Source organism: Apis mellifera, linkage group LG12 (genome assembly GCF_003254395.2).
Source record: "Apis mellifera strain DH4 linkage group LG12, Amel_HAv3.1, whole genome shotgun sequence".
Lineage (NCBI taxonomy): Eukaryota > Metazoa > Arthropoda > Insecta > Hymenoptera > Apidae > Apis > Apis mellifera.
The window spans coordinates 4273302-4294729 of record NC_037649.1 but is presented as its reverse complement, the minus strand read 5'-3'; the positions used below and the strand labels follow the sequence as shown (position 1 = coordinate 4294729).

At 29.3% G+C, this 21428-nt stretch overlaps 2 long non-coding RNA genes across 3 annotated transcripts; both read left to right on the top strand.

Moving 5' to 3' along the window:
* Positions 1–16828: 16828 nt before the first annotated feature.
* Positions 16829–17976, top strand: LOC113219154. The gene is made up of 3 exons (XR_003305860.1): positions 16829–16925; positions 16998–17256; positions 17331–17976. It is a non-coding gene; the product is annotated as an uncharacterized LOC113219154 (long non-coding RNA).
* A 252-nt stretch (positions 17977–18228) lies between these two features.
* Positions 18229–20910, top strand: LOC100576513. Of its 2 annotated transcripts, none has more exons than XR_003305881.1 (4): positions 18229–18447; positions 18808–18895; positions 19808–19876; positions 19970–20910. It is a non-coding gene; the product is annotated as an uncharacterized LOC100576513 (long non-coding RNA). The 2 variants fall into 2 exon arrangements; XR_003305880.1 differs by having other exon boundaries at positions 19808–19890.
* Positions 20911–21428: the final 518 nt, after the last annotated feature.

The following is a 21428-nucleotide window of genomic DNA, read 5'->3' as shown; positions in this document are numbered from 1 at the left end:
ATGAAATTCAGATCATGAAACGATGAAAGAAAGAACACCGAGATGGATCAATATATATTCGCCTTGATATCGATAAAAGGGTGATAAAGATAAGGCGAAATATCGCAAAACAGATTCTCATTCTCATATTGAAAACTTACATCGGACAATCAAGGATAGATAAGACTAATTAAAAAAATGGCGTGACGTATTGTTTCATATCACGAATATGGATCATCTTGCAGTAATAATATATATATGTATAAATCTATTCGTAAGATTGAATCCTTAAAAAAAAATCCTTTGAAATTATTTCATAATCAATTATATCGATTAAAATTTATTAAAATTTTAATATCAATTTATAATCAATTAAAATTAACACATTGGGTCACGAGATATTTTAATGTTTTCAACGATTCGAGGAATTAAAAAACAATAATGGCAAAAAAATGTAAAGTCTGTTCGTCGAATGGAAAAAGAATCGAAACCAGATATAATTGCAAATTATGCCGAATATCATTGTACAAAACAGAATGCTTCATCAGATATCATATTCTGAAGCATTATTCAAGTTTATATATATAAAGTAAATAATAATTAAACGATTTAATTTTATTTATTTAATAAATAATAGTTAAAATATAAAAAAAGCTTATATAATACATCCATATATAAGAAATATAATATAATAATATTTAAAAATACTTAATATATGGTATATTTTTTTTTTTTTTTTGAGACTGAAAAGAAATAATGTATTAATAATTCAATATCCATTGTAATGACGAAGTAATTTCCGGTTACCAGAATGCAAATGCTAGATCCGTAAAAGAGACAACGTAGTATACTAGAATTCGTACAATTTAAGAAGAATTCAAAAAAAAAATTGAAGATTTAATTTTCCAAGAAAAGTTTCAATCTCGAACGTTCCATTTCTCTCAAAAATTACCCCCCAATTATCCATCTCTTTGTACCGTCGAAACGAAGCTTGGCTTGCCAGACTTATAACGATAACTCCTCGAATAGAACGTTTTAAAAATCTGGCTCGTCGAATGGTTCCGTCCTGTACTTTCACAAAGCGGTACAAAGCGCGCATCACTTACGCTACACCGGAATTTACTTTACGATCGGTATTAACATAAATTACCAAATGCCCCGCCACAATTTACAGTCCAATAATTATCCATTTTCTGTTTGCATTGTTCTCCGCGGAGGCAACCGACAATTTAAGGAAATTTCCATAATAAGCTACGGTTAAGAGTAGTATTACTCGAGACATAAATCCCTGAGCGGCCCTCTTCCCCCATCTTCGTCCTGTTACATCGATTCCACTAACGCTACTCTCTCTCTCTCTCTCTCTCTCTCTCTCTCTCTCTCTCTCTCGCTCTTCCTCTCCCTCCCCCTTTCTCTCTCTTTCTCTTTCCTCCATTAAACCCTCGACACGAGGTTTCAGCCCACGTATAGATATAAACGATAAGGTGCGCTTTTTATTTCCATACAATTACATCGATGATATTACACCGCGTGTCGGTTCCACGCGGTGCGTTCTTACGTTCGGCCACGTTTCTTACAGGCCTTAGGCGAATTTGAATTTATTCCACCCCCACCATCTTCTATCCCATCGTGCAGATTTATCGCGTTATATCGACCGATGATGTACGTTTTACTTGTATAATGTGATTATATGATATTTTATAGTTTTATGAGATTGTCACGATAGCGAATATCGATCGTTCTTGGCAAAAGATTTTAGGAAAAGAAGATCCATTAATGAATGGAATTCGAGTAAAAGTAATTGTATAGCATCGAAGATAAAATAGTGAAGCATAATTCAAAAAGCATAATTGATTGGACTTGCAATTAGTAACTTTAATGTCAAACAGATGAATAAAAGTATTAATATGGACATGGAAATATTAGATAGGAAATGTTTTAAAAAATAATATTTATACTGTTTTTTTAGGTATTCTTTCCAATATATTCTATAATTTTATTTTTTCATTGGATTATTTTTTAATCAATTTTTCTATTATGTTTAACCTAAAATACTTTGCCAAAACTAATTATTTATTTTATTTACACTTAAAACATATAAAGAATGGATAAAAAATTGATTATGGTTAAAATACATGTGTATTACTAATATTTAAAAATTAATATTGAAAAGTGAAAGTGTAGTTTAAAACATGATTTTGTAAATGGAGAAAAGATTAATATTAAAAGAAATAAGATAAATTTCCTATTTAACCTAACCAATTAATAATAATTTTACGATTAATGTATTTGACGATTATTACATGATAATGTCCTCATAGTTATATAAACAAAATGATTTTCTGAAGTAATAGATAGAGATCGATTAAATTTTACTTAATTGCTTATTAATTAATTCCACGTTCGAAACATAATGAAAATAATGAAAATTTATATATAATTTTAAAAAATACTTGTAATTAATGAGCTGTTCGTTTGTGAAAGTTCTTAAAAATATTTTACTTATCACCTTCTCTATAAATATACACGTAATACAAAGAAATAAATTGCAGAAGATTTTACAATGGATTGTCGTTCGAAAATTTTAATTACAAATTTTGAATACAAAAATAAAAAATAATAGATTTGATATTATATGATGGATCAAGTGGATCAGAAATTTTAGATCGTTAGTACCAAAATTATCGAAAATTAAATTAAAACAAAATCGTTCAAATGATTTCACATTTTTTGATCAATCCATATTCGATTCAATATATTTTGCGAAATAAATAATTTTTTCGAGTGTTAAACAACTTTTAAATATTTGAAATTTTAGTTACAAGGACAGACTAACCTAGTACGAATTCATGGGTAGTTCTTATCTCGCATCTTTTAAAGGGGAGCTCGGATGCGCGAACGATCTGAGAAAGATACACATCTCAAGATGTCCTCTGTCATCGATCGCGTTAAAACGTTTGCGTTAATACATTATGGAAACAAAAGTTGGGGCCACTTGAAGGGTGGAAAAGTTAGAAAAGTCTGGACGAACGAGTGACGGGACTCCCTTACATCCATTTGCGGCGACAGAGAATCCGATGCAAAAGTTGCCGAGTTGTTCCTCGCGGAGTGAATTTCGTTTCATCAAGCAATCTACCTACGCGAGGCGAGGAAAAGTTACTTCTCGTAACGTGGAGTATTAGCCCTGATTTTAATCTATCTATTATACATTAGAAAATATTAGAAAATAGAGAGGAGAGTGATCTGTTGATAAAATTGATCGCTATTGATTGATTATTTATAAGTGATGTAACATACTTCATTTAAATATCAATTGTTCGAACGAAGAAATATGACTATTTGATTATATTGTAAGATATTTATAAAAATCTCTATTTCTTTAATTATGGTCAGGAAAAATTTGACTTTGCATAGAAATTCGCAGTTTAATGATTAAGGGTGTAAATTGAAAATATATATCATATGTAAATCACAAAACATGTTAACGTAGCTTAATGAAGAAATTAATTATTATAATTATGATGATATATCTGCACTTTTTCCCTTAACAATTATAAATATTACAAGACATGTATTATAAGCAAAACTATATACTACTACATATATTTTAATAATATATGAGTCATTATGTTATACATTAAATAAAAATCAATTAAGCATGGAATTTATTAAAGAAAATTAAAAGTTGTATGTTAGAATGTATTATAAATAATTCATTTGATAATTGATATTGAAAATTATTCTTCCTGAAACTTTCTAAATATGACATATGTGAGAAAATAAAATAAATGATTTATCTCTGAATTGTAAGTTTATACTTTTGATAAAAATAGAAGATGAAGAAGAATTATATATATATAATTTTCGATATTATTCTCATTTTTTTATATAATAACTTAAGTTTCTTAACAATCTTAACAACATTTTAAATTTAAAACACTTTATCTCGTTACTTTTACAAATAACGCATATTTTATTTCCACTTTATTTAATCACATTGCAATTTATTTGTCCTACAACTCTATCTCGTACACGTAATAGCAAACTTTTTTTATTTAAAAAATTTACCAATCGAATTTTAAATATCCCCCATAAAACGAATTAAAGAATCGGGATAAAAAATTATTGGAAGAAGAAAAAAGAAATTGGCAGTTAGAATGAATTAAATTACGAATTAGAAATCCCCTATTATATCTACCCTTCCTTCTAATGTTTATTAAATTCCTTCAAGAATCCGAAGAATCCTTTCATTAATCGTTCAAATGGGAAGCATCCCATCGCCGTAAGCAGATAGAACGTCCCAAGCTCCGTCCACCTTCTCTCTCCCCCTCCCTTTTCTTCGTCACATTTCTTTTCCTTTTTAACGTTTAAATGAGCTGTTCCCGCCAGAGACCGCGACACTCCGTGGATGTTAAACTCAAGCTTTAGACATGCAAATCAGGGCCGAGAGAGAGGCATATATAACTAACCCGTTCCCCCTATCCTCTTCATCCCTCCCTCCCCCTCCTCCATTCCCAGTCGGGTAAAGAGTGTCTTCGCGACGTATTTATAACCCCTTCCTTCCTTCCTTCCTTCCTTCGAGCTACGCTCCTCGTCCTGATGAATGCCCACCTTCGCTTTAAGTTTATTAAACTAACTTGCTAAAATTATGAATAATTCCGCGCCATTGTACCATTCCGCGACTATATATACCCCCGCCTCCCATCCTAGCAACCCTGGCTTGGAGTACGTGCGTTCTATATCTCTGTATCGCGTCTTCCGAGAAGCGATAGCGTCGTTGAAAGTATCGGGGGAGGAGGGGAGGAAGAGGAACGAAGATGTCATCCGGCGAGGATTCCGCAGTTTCGTTACAGCGGGTTACATTTAATATTTGGATGGTGAAATAATTTGTGTGACGAGCGCGGAATTAATATTCGAAGATTCGTATCAACATTGTATTGGATACTTGGATGATAAAATTAAGGAAAAATATAAAAATCTTGTATTTTTTGAGATTTTTATCATTTAAGAGATTTTTAATCTTAATCGATATTATCGCGTGTAATATTTTTCAATTGGATTAAAAAGAAGAATTTCAAGAATTTTTTTGGAGGAAAATGAAAATTGTTTTATCGATTTTTTTAATTGTTAATTTGTTCAATTTGTTGCCGAGTTGATGTTCAATGATTGTCGTAAGATATAAAACAGTGATTTCTATCCCCAAAAAGTTTTGATCTAATGTAGCATAAAATTTATCAAAACTCTTTTAGTAAAAAATAATTTACTTTTTCTTTAATATTATAAAATAGAACAGAGAAAAAAGTAATCTAGATTATTATTTTATAAAAGTATCAGAAAAAATATTCTATAAATTCACAAAAAATAAATATTATCTTTTTTAAATATGTTCTATCTAATATTTTGTAACACTTCTAAATATACATCTATCGACATTGAAATCATTAATTATCCAATTATGATATTCATTTTCAAATTATTTTCATTCTCTATATAACTCTATATTCTTAAAAATTATCATTATATAAAATTGTTTTATATAGAAATATTATTAAAAACAAAAAAGTAATAGTAAAGCCTAGTAAAAAACTAATAAAACTAATAACAACCGTTATTTTATTTACTAAAATAATTTATTACATTCAAATATTTATTAAAAGTAACATTAGTTGTTTAACCAGAACAAATTCATGTTCAACACAAATATAATTTTATGTAATATATTATATAATAGATTAAAAAATCTGTCCTGAAAACTCGAGCAACTCGAGACAAGTATAATGAAACGATTTAAATAATCATGGGGGAAAGAAAAACATATATAAATCGATTATTCGATGAAATATTCGAGAAGATCTTAAAAAGGATGAGAAACAGACGAATTCGTTCGTACAAGATTAATCCTATCGGTTTCACGTGAAACCGTTTGTACGTACATTTCCCTGCACGACCACCAATTCTACGTCATCGATTATTCACCGATGCTGGAACGATTTATAATAGAGGGCACGGTCAAGAACCGTGAAGGACGAAGGCAGTAGAAAAGAAGATGGCACGTAACGACCATGTAAGGATGATCTTTTGTTGCCGTTCGAATGACCAGCGGCCGTTTGAATAACAGGCAATCGTAATGGATTCATGGCAGTAGAAACGGACTTCATGAATCAGCCATAAGGAGGCCGATGTAGAAGTTCGATCTCTTGGATGGCAATAAGCTCTCTTTTCTGAATTAATGGCCACCGAAATTCATGGTTGATTTATTCGCGACAATATGTGGTCCCGATTTCGCGTATTCCCAGAAAGAGATTCTGCTTTAAAACGTTACTAATGTTATTTAAATAATCCTTTTATAACGGTCGTATATTACATTATGTTATGAGAAAGTTATATCGTAATGGGGGATAGTTTTTTAATTTATATCTCTACAATGGCTTTTGGAAATATTTGAACATTTGTTCTTTATTCTTCGACGAAATTTTAATGAACAATTTTTCGTTGTTAATGAAACTCTATGAGTGTGTATACTCTATTATAATTTATATTATAATTTATAGTTGAAGTAATTTTTATTTTTATTTATGCTCGAAGCTTTCAATGCTTTTCTCGTTTTTTAAATATAACTCTGGAATGGCGCGAAATTTGAAAATTATAAAATACTCGAAATATCGGTCTTATTAATATCTAGTTAATAAGAGAAAATATATTGAAGATTTTCCATCTATAAACTTTCATTGCCAAAAATTTTCAAAGATAAATTTTAGATGGATAAGAAAATTGGATAAATTTTCCTGTAAAATTATTCAGATTGATTTATTAAATATTATTAAATATTACAAACAAAAAAAGATATAAAGAGTGATTTTATCTTAATTTTGAAATATTCCACTGTTAAAAAACTTTTTTCACAAACAATTTATTAATATAAAATACCATATCATAATAATATAATTTGTTACTTGAAATCATTAATTATAATATATAACAAATTAAATAAAGATTTAATTCATTCTATTAATAAATATTTTATATAATTTATTTTATTATATACGTTCTTAAATTTCTCTTTTTCTAAATATGTAAAAATCCGCAATATTAACAAAAATAATTTAATTTACGTTTCCAAAGAATAATAAAACTTCCATATTTCCATAATCAAAAACTATTAATATCAATATTTATAAAAATTAATTTAAAAACATTTAAATATATATTAAAAAAATTCAAATAATTTCTGTTCTTCCAAATTTCTAATAACAAAAACTAGAGAATTAAAGAAAGAATCCAATTGTTTACAAATTGAATTTGCAACCCCCGAATTTAACTCGTCGCTTTTTGGAAAAATACTAGATTGACACTTCTTCTCTCTGTCAAGGATACAATAATAACGTCTTCCTGAATGCTATTTATTAAACTTTGTACGATATATCAAAAGTACAGTGGCATTGTTGGAAAACATAATCAAGAATTTGGAGCTTGTTGCTCGCGCGTATTTAACGCAAACTGGTTTGTACGGATTAGGCCGAGCATGTAGAACCGTCTAAATACGCCGTGTTGCCCGTGCGTACTGAACTGCACAAACTGGTTTGTACAGGCTGCCTCTCCTGTAGCCTTAACTCTGAAAACCAGTTTACGCGGTTATTCCACGAGGAATAATTGAGCGTGTAGGCCTCGCTTTATACCAAATGAGATAAGGAAATAAATTAGAAAACGGAACGTTCCGGTCCATTCTGTTTATGGAATCTTTCCCTTTTCCACGATTAACACGATGGGTCACGATGATTTCCCTTCTCGGTGTTACGCAAGTATCAAGGATACCGGAAGTGTACTAAACTTTCTGAAAAAATTTTTAATTAGGATAGTTCATCCATTTTTTTTTTTAATTTATTGAATTATGAAATTTTGAATTATACGTAAAAAATAATGGATTTTTTTCCAATTCTTCTAATATATTTACTTGATCAAAATTGACTCGAACAGTCTCGAAGAAATACTGAGATTATTTTTCAATTCGTTAAAACGGATAGCAATCTCGTCAGTTTCCAAGCTGTTGTTAAAATAAATAAATAAATCTGTTTATTTCTATATGCTTTCCAATGTGTTCAAAATATGAATTAATTTTGTTTCTCGCATTAATAGAAAAATTGAAAAATTTTCAACTGAATTTTTGAAGAGGAGATCAAATAAATCTAAGAAATAAAGAAAAAATTCAACGCTAACTTTTAAGATCATTGTTGATACCGTTGATTCATAATATTCTTTTATTTAGCCAATAATAGATAAAAAGATTGAATTTAAAATAAAATTGCAATTAATTAATCATGAAAGTTACACAGCTAACAATATATTTTACTTTTAGAAATTTTACTTAAATACTTCATCTCGCACATATATCGTACATCGTTATTCCTCCAGATCGGTTCATTCCCACCTATTTGAAGATCGGGGCTGGTAAACGGCTATCATAGCCGTACCGATGTTATTTCACGGGTAGGCAAACATAGTATTTTACGCGCGTCTTACGCACAACTCGATACAAAGCCGAAGCCTTAATCCGGTCGGATCTAAATCCTCGTGCGACACCTAGGCTAGGGAAGCAGCGAACGATGTAAATTTTGGAATGGAACGGTTTGCGCTCTGGAGAACGATGACGACGACGACGACAGAGAGAGAGAGAGAAGATATCCCAAATACCTGGAGGAAATCTGCGAAGCCCATGACATACCATAGTGTTTGTCTTGCGTTTTAGGTGACTCGATTCCTCTGCTTACGTTTCCACCAGGTCGGGACCCCACGGCTTACGGATTTGATTTCGCGCATAAATATTAATGCATCCTGATCACCCTGGCTCTCGCGCGCCGGAAGTGCCAATGGACGCCGGCGGCGGAGGAGTCAATGAATTTGGAAGAATTTCGATCGAATTCGAGATCGAGGATTATTTTCAAAAGTTTTTTTCGTATTCGGTTTTAATAATGATTTTTTGAAAATTTTTTTATCAATCTTTGGCGATATTCGGTTCTGTTCCACAATTTTTGCGAAATTTGATTAATGATAATATTGGTTAAATTTTTGAAATGTTTAGTTTCACTCGAGAGAATTGTGTATTTCGTCATTAAATATCAGATCTTTGCGCAAAATTTATGATATTGATGATATAGGAAAATCAACAAATTATAAGTGAATTAAATTGTAGACTTTTAAAATTTTACAATTTTACAATATTAATGGATGTAAAATGGATTGTCTTAATTTTTACATTATTTATAAGAAATATTTTTTCTTTTTGATCATTATCTTAAATAAAAATTAATTTTATATAAAAACTATAATATGAATGAATGACATGTAAACAGTTAAAAAGTAAAGAAAAATATTTAAAAAACTTGTAATAATTTTATTATGTAAATGTAAATAGAATTTTTAGATGAAATTTTTGTTATTTAATGGAATATTCAGGTGACATATGAAAAAAAATTGATTCTTTGAATTAAAAGTCACGTATTTTTTAAATAAATCAAAATTATTTTGAAAAAAATAATGGAAATTTAAAGAAAATAAAACTTTAATATCCATTTTTATTCTGGAAAAGTGAAATCATAAAATTTTTAGAAAAAAATACAGAAAATTTAATAGAAAAAACAAGAAAAATTTTGGAAAAATCTAACACTTAAAATCTGATACTAAAAATACATTTATCTATTATAAATTCATATTATAGAAAATAATTCTAATCGATTATGAAAATGAAACAAAGAACCATAGCTGTTTAAACCTTGGATAGTACGCCGAGCCTAAAATGACTCGTGCAGACAACTAACTGAATCTGAAGGCATTGTTGACGAAGGGGAAAGAACAGCTGAACTCGACATAATCGTTTCTAACTATAGTGAACACAGTTCTGACAAGCGTGGGTGGAAAAGAAAGGAATAGATTTAATTATATATAATTAATATATATATCACATGAATCTAAAAGAGATTTGATTCTTATTCATATTCCCTTTCAATTTTGTACATCTTTATTCATTACTGAGTATTAAAATTCAATATTTTTTTCTATTTGTATTGCTATACTAACTATAATAATATGACAAAAATAAAAAATATATCTATAGGAATATATTTTATTACCTATCTCTATTATAAAAGAAAATATCAAATTCTGATAGAAATTAAAATTCTATCCTTCTTTCTTATACCTAATAGGAAAGTATATTTAATATTTTTGGAATTATACATTATACTTGTAGCACACATATTGATGGATCAATTCTAAAGATCAAAACAAATATATATATATTAAAGATTATTGTCAAACAATTGAAATGTATACTATAATATATACAAGAGTAGTTTAATAATTCTTCATCATATATTAAAATCATGTATTTTATTACTTATTTCTATTATAAAAGAAAATATCAAATTCTGATAGAAATTAAAATTCTATCCTTCTTTCTTATACCTAATAGGAAAGTATGTTTAATATTTTTGGAATTATATATATTGTAACATACATATTGATAGATCAATTTTAAAGGTCAAAACAAATATATATGTTAAAGATTATTGTCAAGTTATTAATTGAAATGTATACTACAATATATACTGTATATTATTATATATACAATATCTAAAGATCAAAACAAATATATATGTTAAAGGTTATTGTCAAACAATTGAAATGTATACTATAGTATATAGGAATAGTATACAGGAATAGTTTAATAATTCTTCATCATATATTAAAATCATGTATTTTATTACCTATCTTTATTATAGAAAAGAAAATATCAAATTCTGATAGAAATTATATTTTAAATAAAAACTCTATCTTTTTTTCTTATATCTAATAGCAAAGTATATTTAATATTTTTGGAATTATACATTATATTTGTAGCACACATATTGATGGATCAATTCTAAAGCTCAAAACAAATATACATGTTAAAGATTATTGTCAAGTTATAAATAATTGAAATGTATACTATAGCATATACATTATTGTATATATAGTATCTAAAGATCAAAACAAATATACATGTTAAAGGTTATTGTCAAGTTATAAATAATTGAAATGTATACTATATTACATATACATTATTGTATATACAATATCTAAAGATCAAAACAAATATACATGTTAAAGATTATTGTCAAGTTATAAATAATTAAAATGTATACTATAGCATATACATTATTGTATATACAGTATCTAAAGATCAAAACAAATGTATATGTTAAAGATTATTATCAAATTATAAACAATTGAAATGTATACTACAGTATATACATTATTGTATATACAGTCTCATAAAATTTCTTATCTTGTTAAATAGAGTAAGTATCATAAAAAAAAGAAAAATAACAAACAGATTGCGGTTGCGATGTTGTTGACTCAATCAGTTGCCTGAGAAAACTGGTTATCTACTTAACTAAACCGCGGGTTGGTTAATTAACTGCTGCTCCATGCACGTTGTCGCATTTCTTTTAATTAGTTTATTCTGTATATCTAATGATCTGCTCGTTACGTTTTTATTAAATGACTTTATTTTAACAAATATAAATTTCCCATCCACCTTTCCTTCTCCTCACAAAGAAAAACAACAAAACTTTCTTAATTATACAATACTTATTTACTTCTACCTAATCTATTCATGGATACTATAAAGTATCAAAGGTAACAATACTTTCAAAGCTTGTCAAGTTGAAGTAGAAAATATTATCGGTGCTTCGAGTTTTTTCCTTTCTTTTTTTTTCATTTAGAATAATTTTAATTTAAAAAAAAACGTACATGTATCAATATCCTTTAGAAAAGATTAACATATATATAACGATAAAGATTAAGAAAAGGACATCACAAATCTTATAGACCAAGAGATATAAATTTCTTAGGTTTAAATAAACAAGTCAGGGGCACAAAGCCGGTCACACAGGAGGCGGGCGTCTAGACGAAGGACGTTGAAATGGAGCAGGTCGATAACGCGATGCAGCACCTCGAGCCGTGACGTGGCTACGACATCGGGATTGTGATTAGGGGCTGGTCGGCAAACAATGCCTAATTACATAATTATTGTGCCGCGGGCCCGTAATTAAGACACATTACTCCTCCCGGCTGGTAATTCATTACGCTTAATGTCTTCCCTGCCTCCACCGTTTCATCGCGGATGACAGTCGCGACGGTTCCGCTAAATACCGTTACCGTGAAATATTACCGACCACGACCAAGACCACGACCACCACCACCGCCACCACCACCATCACCACGACCATCGTGTCGACGGAGTCGAGAGGAGTCTCATTGCTTTCTAACAAAGCGGACCCTAACTAGACACTGCTCGTGCACAAGGATGCCGTTTGATCCTTGGAACGATGTATCACGCTCGTTTTATCGGCCACCACGTGGATAATTGTGCTATCAATCGATACCGATTGTGGGGATAGGGGCGAAGCTGTTGTTGCTGCTGCTTCGATTAGGGCAAATGGATGGATGGGAATGAAAAGAAAAAAATGTATTTCTTTTTTCTTTCTTCGTGTAAGATTGTGTAAGATGTTTTCATTGTTGGATATATCGTTGAGAATGTTATAAAAGAATAAAGAAAAGAATAAAGAATAATATTAATTTTTAATATGAAAATTACATTGATTTTTATGGGAAAAATATAGTATGAGTTATGTTCCATCTTTCTTTTCGAAAGATTGAAAGATCTTTTCTAAAAAAAGATTTTCATGACGGTTTGAACGATATAGATTCGTATCTGATGAAGTGTTAAATATTAATTTAGATTGATTATTCGAATGTTTTGAAATTCATTGAATTTAATGTTAGGATTTTTTGAAATTTTCCTTTATTTTATATCTAAATATAATTGATTTTATTATAAAATTTTGCAGAAATTCTATTTCTAACCAAGCCAATTATATCGCACATTTATTTAATTTCTTTTGTAAATTCTCTTTTAAAAATCATGTTAAAAGTGTAAAATGCAATTTAAAAATTAATACGTAATTTTTTTTTTATAATATTATTTCTTATGTATATTCTTTCTTGTATTCAATTTAGCAATGGTTTTCTTCCCAATTAATGTAAATTATTATTATTATTATTAATATTATCTTAAATTTTCTCGAAATCAAATTAATTTGTAATCCTAAATAATTGATTAAATTGTAATTTTCGGCTATAAAAATATGGAATCGCTTAAGAATTTTCTACAAATTATTATTTCGAAAATTATTGAAAATATTACAATTTTTTTTTTTTTATTATTTAAAGAGATTTGAATGCCAATGTTTTAAACGAAACTATATATTCATAGTTATTTATTATGCTTTTCAAGATAAATACAACGATGCATGCATATATATCATTTTTTTATCAATAATATATCGACTATTTTTTATAAAATATTGATACAAGCTTCAACTTCGGTAAAGTTCTTCTTTAAAATCCGCAAAAGAGTAAACAATCGAATACCGAAGTTGACGCTTGCTACCAATATTTATAAAAATATTCGATACATTATTGATCAAAAATAATCGTCGAATTCCTCTTCAAAAAGCGTAACAAAACTGGCAATATTAAAAAACACGTAGTTCCATTTTAAAAAAAAAAAAAAAACTTACATTGGCATTCAAGCCTCTTCAAACATCAATATATATAGAGAAAAAAAAAAAAAATCGAAATATCATGTTAAGTTTCCCGCATGAAGTCAAACAACTTCCATATGAAACATTTTTTTCGTATTTTCAAATAATTCAGAAAATAATATAGCATATACATATATATATATACGAACAAACCCAACATGCTATACATTTTTATTCCTATTATTCGAAATAAATTTAACAAAAAAATTCCTCTCCCCGAATTCCATGCTCCAATTTTCAATTCCATGCGCAAATTTCAAATCTCCATTTGCGAATATTCCCTCGCGTCTCTAAGCTAAATGTGCCATTTCGCAAAAAAAAAAAAAAAAAAATCCTTGAAAAACAGCAAGACGATCAATCGGAAAAATTCATACGATAAATTGCAATATTTTCGCCGTTATCTTTATTTGAGATCGCGAGAGGAGAGGAAAAGATGAATGTTTCTCGTTGACAAGGGAACACACGGGGCAATCCACGTTTTTCAGCAGAAAAATATTCGCTCGTCTATTATGTCCGACACGACGCGGGGTCCCGATGGGCCTTCATTGAAACTCGCGGCGAGATTGGCGGATCCTCGATAGAAGAAAGCGCAATCTCGATATGCAGACGGAAACCTCGAATGCACCCTCGAGTCCCGTAGGACTCGTGACTCGTGGTTTAAAAAATTACCGTGAAATCATGTGGCCGCGCCTTTTCGCACTGACTGCCTTTTGTTCGCTTCTCTCTTTGCCAACACTGTTTGTTGCGACACTTGCACTTAAGTAATTATCACGTTATTGTGATTAATTGCCCTGGCTAAGGTACATCGACGAGGCGATCGACGAGGGGATTACGTGTAATGAAAATGTGAAAGTTGGAAGAGTAGGATACGCGTAGGATATAATAACGTTGCAGCTACGAAATCGTGTTGAAATACGCGTATCAATAGAGAGATACGATTCAATGAAGGAAGAAATGAAGCGTTTTTCGAGGAAGGATTATTTTTATCGTGTCTATGAATTAATAAATATTGCTTATTAATCGTGTTTGAATTTTTTATACGTACAAAAGAAAAAATAAGAATTTAGAAAAAAAGAACTCTGTAAATAAGATATTTTTAAATTATTTCTTCGTGATGATAAATTTAAAATAATCAATTTTTAAAATAAAGTTTAACTATTATTCTGATTAAAATGTTTACTTTTAATTTCTAACAATATTTCTTTATGATTCTTTATGATGATTTGATTTGTTTGTAAACTTTGTTAGAAAATTTAAGAAATAAGATATATTTGCTTTCTATTAAATAAAAAACAGGAAGAACAAATTTATGAATTATGAAAATTAATTAAAAATTAAGCAATTTTCAAATATGAATATTTATTATTAAAAAAGAAATGTATTATAAAAAAGTAATTGATTTTAGATACTATCTCAGAACATATTTCCCATAATGTAAATATTTTTAGATATGCTATTTTAAATTTATTATCAGTCATTAGATAATCAAAATTCAGATAATCGATGTTCTACTATAATACGAATAATAAAAATAATACATTTATTTTTTTTTAACAATTTAGTAATTAAAACGGTCTACTAATTAAATTTTATATTTATTTTTATTATTGTGTCGCATAATAAATAAAAAAAAATTTTATGACACGCGTAATTATTGTATATCTTGCAAAAAATAACTAACTTTATTTTATAAAAAAACAATATATGGAACACAATAATTTAAAGCATGGTATTTGGCAAAAGAACAAAATAATTGAAACGCAATAACTGGTTTTTCATCTTTCCTCGAGATTTATTTCGAACTATTTGTATTTGGTCGAATCGAGCCATTTCATAAATTTTCATTATTTATTTTCTTTATTATTTAAAGTTACTTTAAAATTTCGCTTAATTTTTATCAATAAAATAAAGTATTAAATTATATTTTGAATACAATGGAAACGAAGTAACGATAAAAACTTTATTGTAATCGATACAAATATCTTGATCATAATTTAAAAGAAATGAATTAAAAAAGTAATCGATAAAATAATCAATTTATCAATTGTCTTGAAAATGAAAACTCTATATTTAATACAATTTCGAAGCCTTTCCTTTTCGCTTGCCACATAAAGTCAAAATGCATCGATATAACGCGTTCGTTTGATCGATCTAGCGTAAATTAAATATCAACAAAACATGCGTTTTCAATCGTATAACCGTTCTAATTACCTCTGTGGTTGTTTACAATGGACGTTTCAAATCAAAATCATATATAAATTAACCCTGAAATTGGCAATATATACGACCAATAAAAACGATCGTTTACAAGATGGAAATGTCAAATCTGTCGCTAGGACGAATTAATGTTTAACCGATAAATAAACGTTAACAGCTTTATGTTTAAAAAAAAAAAAAAAAAAGAAAAAATGCACCGAATAGAGAAAATGAAACAATTGTAGAATCGATGATTATCTGCTTTTTCAATTACACGATGCGTACTTTTTTGAAATGATCTGTTTTTACATGATTATATATGTTTTGCACCAATGTAAAGAATTATTATTACCAATTTATTTTTTTTGATTGGTGTTACGTTTAAAATAATATCATTTAAATTTAGTCTAATTATTTGAATAAAGCGCCCTCTATGTAATTCATATCTAATTTCATATATATATAATATATCTATATATCGCATTATATATGCATTTTTATTCTGATAAAGAAAATTACACAATAACAAAATTAATTTATACATGATTTATATATGTATTTACCAAAAAGATTCAATTTGTTTATTAATATTTATTAATCAATGCGTTTAAATATAATTATATGTTTTATTTTAAACAAAGATGGAAGATTATAATATTATTACTTACCTAAAGTACAGAATCCTTCGTCATTAAATTTGCCAATCATGCAAACTTCTGCTTCTGCATTCATATTCTACATCTTACACTTCACTTACACACTTACACTTATACAGTTTAATACATTTACAAGATTTAATTAAAAGAATTACACTAAAACTATAATAAGAAACAAAATAATTCGCATGATATGGATAAATACATTTACACACTTAGCGCCTATTTTAGTTGCGCAGTTGTTCTTTGCGCTATGACGTCACGGCATGAAATGAATAGAAGTCTAGATGTCGTTAACTTGCTATTCATGGTTAGCAGATAACTTCACGTTGTTAATGATTAACGGATAATTTCGCGTATGTTATTGGAAACTTCATTCCACCATTATTGGATATTATTGTTCGATTGGTATCAGTCATCGTTAACTAATTTGAACAGGATATATATAATATAGGTATACTATACATATATATATATATTAATATAAAATATGTATAAATACAATTGTGTTAAAACTTATTAAAAGATCACACCAAAAATGGAACAATTGAATATGGAAAAAAATTTCGAACGCTATTTGATCGAAACAAATTAAGCGCAACGGCTGTTATAAATTTCATCTTGACGAACGATAAAATCGCCGCTACAACCGCACTCGATTTGATTGGATTTTTTCCTACCTCTATTAATAATAGTCACGTTCAACACTGTTCACGTTACGTGTTGAAAAATATTAAATTGAGCATCCAGACCTTTTAAAATTCATACGTATTCTATGCGGTAAAGTATGTATATACGTTTTTTGCTCTTATTTAAAGTCGTAAATAAAAATTTCTTTCACATATTTTTTTTTGCAAAGGAACAAGAAAAACTGGAACTGTAAATGAAATGTAATAAAAGAATTATCACGAATAATTGTGAAAAACAACAACTCAAAATAATTTCTTTAAAATAATGAAACAAAGGTATTTAGTTGATTCATTTGACACGCTATTGAAAAAGTAGCAAGCGCATTGACGATTGTTAATAGGCTCTCCCGACAATACCGATTCTTTTTAATTTCGATAAAACGGTAGATAAATACAACTCGTTCGCTGAATCGTTCAATTTAATTAAAAGCCTTTTCGTGTGTGCAATTTTCTTCAATTAGCGAAACGGCTCCCTTTAAACACGCTCCTTTCACGAGTGTATCACTCTATCTTCGTTACAATTTATCGAACGTTCTACTGGTAATTATGCGCCTTTATGACTTGCTCGCCCGGCTAATACGTCACGTTTGCGCGCGAAATTTTTATTCTAACGATCTCGTGTATCGTGTACAACATTTCGGAACACGAGCTCGCCACAATCCATGACGGCACTACTCGATCTACATTAATTGGCGTCATTATTGCTCTGTCCATTTTTTGGGATAAACCGATTTTCCGTCTCTCGTTCCGCATTAAACCGTGCACGCTTGTTTTTGTACTTTTTATGTCTCGAGTGGTTTTCCTTAAAACCCTGTTTTTTTCAAGCATTAAAAATATCCTCTATCAAAAACGTGAAAATTTAAATCCATGCACATACAAAATAATAATAATAATAATGATTCAATCTAACTGTTCATTCTTTTTCTCTTTAATGATTTGATCGTTGATGATGATTCTTTTTTTTTCTTCTTTCTTTCTTTTAAATTGAATTTTTTATATTCTCACATTTTTTCTTTTCTAAAATATGATTTATAGTGTAAATTAACACGTTGCAAAAAATTTTAGTGAATAAATACAAGAATACTTAATTCCATGGGTTAACATTGGAAGTCTGAGCTTTCTGGAGATTTTCCGTATCCAAATACAACGATGACGATGCGACAACATACTCTGAGAGTTCGGAGGTCTATTTACACGAGTTCGCAAATATAGCCATAGGTATCGAAGCCAACCGAAGCGAAGAATTGATAAATTAGTTATTCCCTCAGTCTGCTGCTGTTCCTCCAGGTACGTTTGATTTGAGGTTTCGAATAATCATACCTATTTATATTGAAAATCTCTGGAGAAATTCTCAATATTCACTTATCTAATACACATACACGTCTGAAATAATATTATATTCATAAAAATGTTTTTTAATTACATTATTTCTTTTCTTTCTGGAAAAATTGAAAAGCAATTAAAGATTTTTAATATTTAAAATAAAATATTGAAAATATTGAAGAATTATATTTTTCTACAAATCTGAACAATTTAATGAGATAATAATAATAATGTATAATTTAATATATTTCAAAAATTGAGGATTTCAAAAGTAATCTTTGTAAATTTTCATTTGAAATTAAATTTTCTTTAACGAAATTACAGAATTATTACAGAAATATTATAAGTATATATCTGTAATTTTATCATCAAGTTGTGGTGAATCATATGATTAATCATGAATTCTTTAATGGTGAGTGGAAAATATTTTTCTATCAATTTGAACAACTTAATACTCATAAAAAATTATATAAAGAATATTTTTCTATGAAAAACATGAAATAAATATATATAATCTGTATTGTTAAATATGTATAATACATATACATGTCAAATATTGGAAATTATACGAGATTATATAAATTATTTGGGAAAGGCTTTAATAGAAGGCGTAGCTGGCCCGTTTATCATCGGATAACAGTTCCGGAGTACATCCTTTGAATGTAACTCTACCCTTGGGTAAACAAGACTAAGGGTTATGACCATTCTCGTTTGTCTTTGCATTCGGAGAATCTTCGCGCGAAATCCCTAGCCAGGACCCAATTAACTGTCTAAGAATTCGATTCTATCCCATGGTAATTCTAAGATAGTACGTCTCTAACGACAGATTAGGAAAGACAATATTTGCTGTGATGCTTCTGCGCCTAATCGTGTATTGCCTACCAGATGTGCTTCACTTAATATCGCTCACTATTTGCCTTTCCTTCCAATAGAAGCTTCAGACTTAAATAAACATAATAATTTAAAGATTATCAAAAATTTTCGATAATAATTTTCATAAATATGAAATTTTTCTTTCTCTTGTAATAAATATAAATTTAAATATTAAAACTATCTTCTTTTCTATAAATTCTAAGAACAAATAAATTTATCATAATTATCATAACAGATAATGTATTTAAAAGTAATAATATTCTAATAGTGTAATGGAATACAAGTATAAATATGAAGTTGAAATCATCTTTATATTCCATTTTTGTACCATCTGATATCAATTGTTTAATTATAAAATCACATAAAATTACATTTCAAATGTATCATGTAATTTCTAATAATATATTTCTATATTTTGTATCTTTTAATAATAATGATTTCATATTTTTAGGTACCTGTTGTTTCTCTATATCGAATATTACAAGACTATTATAATTCGGAATTAATAGGAAGATAACAAGTTACTAAGATAAAGTATATAACGAAAAAATATATAAAAATTGTCTTCTTATTGCTGCAAACAACTCTTCACTGGCTATATATTTTTTTGCAGAAAGTCACGTCCAAAATGGAGACAACTCGACTAAATTGCAACGTGTCTAAGGATCCTCCGTGTTCGACCACAGAGAGACCCGTATCCGCATCTGCGACGGTTTGAATTGAAGATTTTTGCGGACGGTAACTCGTTGGCTCACGCGCTAACGTATTTGCAAGATCCGCTGTGCTGATGGACATATAATGCGACGTGTGATTGTAGGCCCGCCAATCGCGGCCGATTGTGCCTCTGAAGGCCCGCTAACTATCTCAAACTAGCCCCATTCAAACCGCCACGACCTCTCTCTATCCATCTCTATCCACCAACCCGGCCTCTGTATCTCGCTCGTTTCAACCCTTATTCACCACCACCTCCCGGCACCCCTGCGCCTCGTTCATCCCCTTCGAAACTTCGCATCTTCGTTGCTCCCGCTTCGTGTCTCGTTTCCACCGACTTCGCATTCCGATTTTCCCTCCTCTTCCGCGAAAACTCCGTCCTCGTTTCGAATTCGAGTTGTATTTCTTGCCGCACGTTTCTTCTGCACGGCGCACATCCTTTTCTAATTTTCGACTGCCTCTTTCACCGCACACACCGTAATCTTCTATTTTATTCGCTATATACCCTTCCTAATGCGATAGCTAGGTCCATATAAATACACGGCCACGGCTTCACCTGTTTCCTATCTCGCCTCACGAATCGAATGTTTTACCTCTCATTTAAAATTCTTTATCTCGCTCCCTCCATTCAACACTCACCGTAGAGACATTCTCGTTTTTCACGATTCTTTTCGCTTATTTAATCCTAATGTATCTATTTCCTTTTCGTAATATTTAATCATGTATCTCATTTAATTCGGTTTTCTTAACAAGTAACGTTTAAAAATCTAATTTGAATGAAAAGATAATGATATTTACTTTTTTTCAAGTAGATTTTTAATCTTTTTCCTTTTTTTTCGAAGTATATTTTATCAGTAAAAATGTTAATTGTATAATTTTATTTTAAAATTTTTCAAATGTTTTTTGAAGAAAAAAGTAATGAATTATTAATATATTGAGTCGAAGGAATGTATATATTTTTCTTATCATTGTTTTTCCTATGTATAATTTAGCATCGTAATTATAATTTAAAATTATTTATCAAAATTGGACTTTTAAAATTATCTTAATATTCCATAATCGTTTCTTTTAAAAAAACATCTTTGATTTGTATCATCACTTCATCATTATCACCTCTCTCATTCGTTTGATTTTCACGATTATACCGATACCGCTTCGTTTCTCTCTCCGTCATCTCCATTCTCTCTATCCTTTCACCACTAGCGATCGTCTTTCCTTTTCCAACGCCTCTTATCTTTATTGTCGATCTCCGTTCAACCTGTTTCACACAGTCGACACAATCACGTGTTACATAGGTACGTACGTTCTACTAGGCTATTCGTCCCGATTCGAATTCTCGACCTCTATATAACCGTGGCACG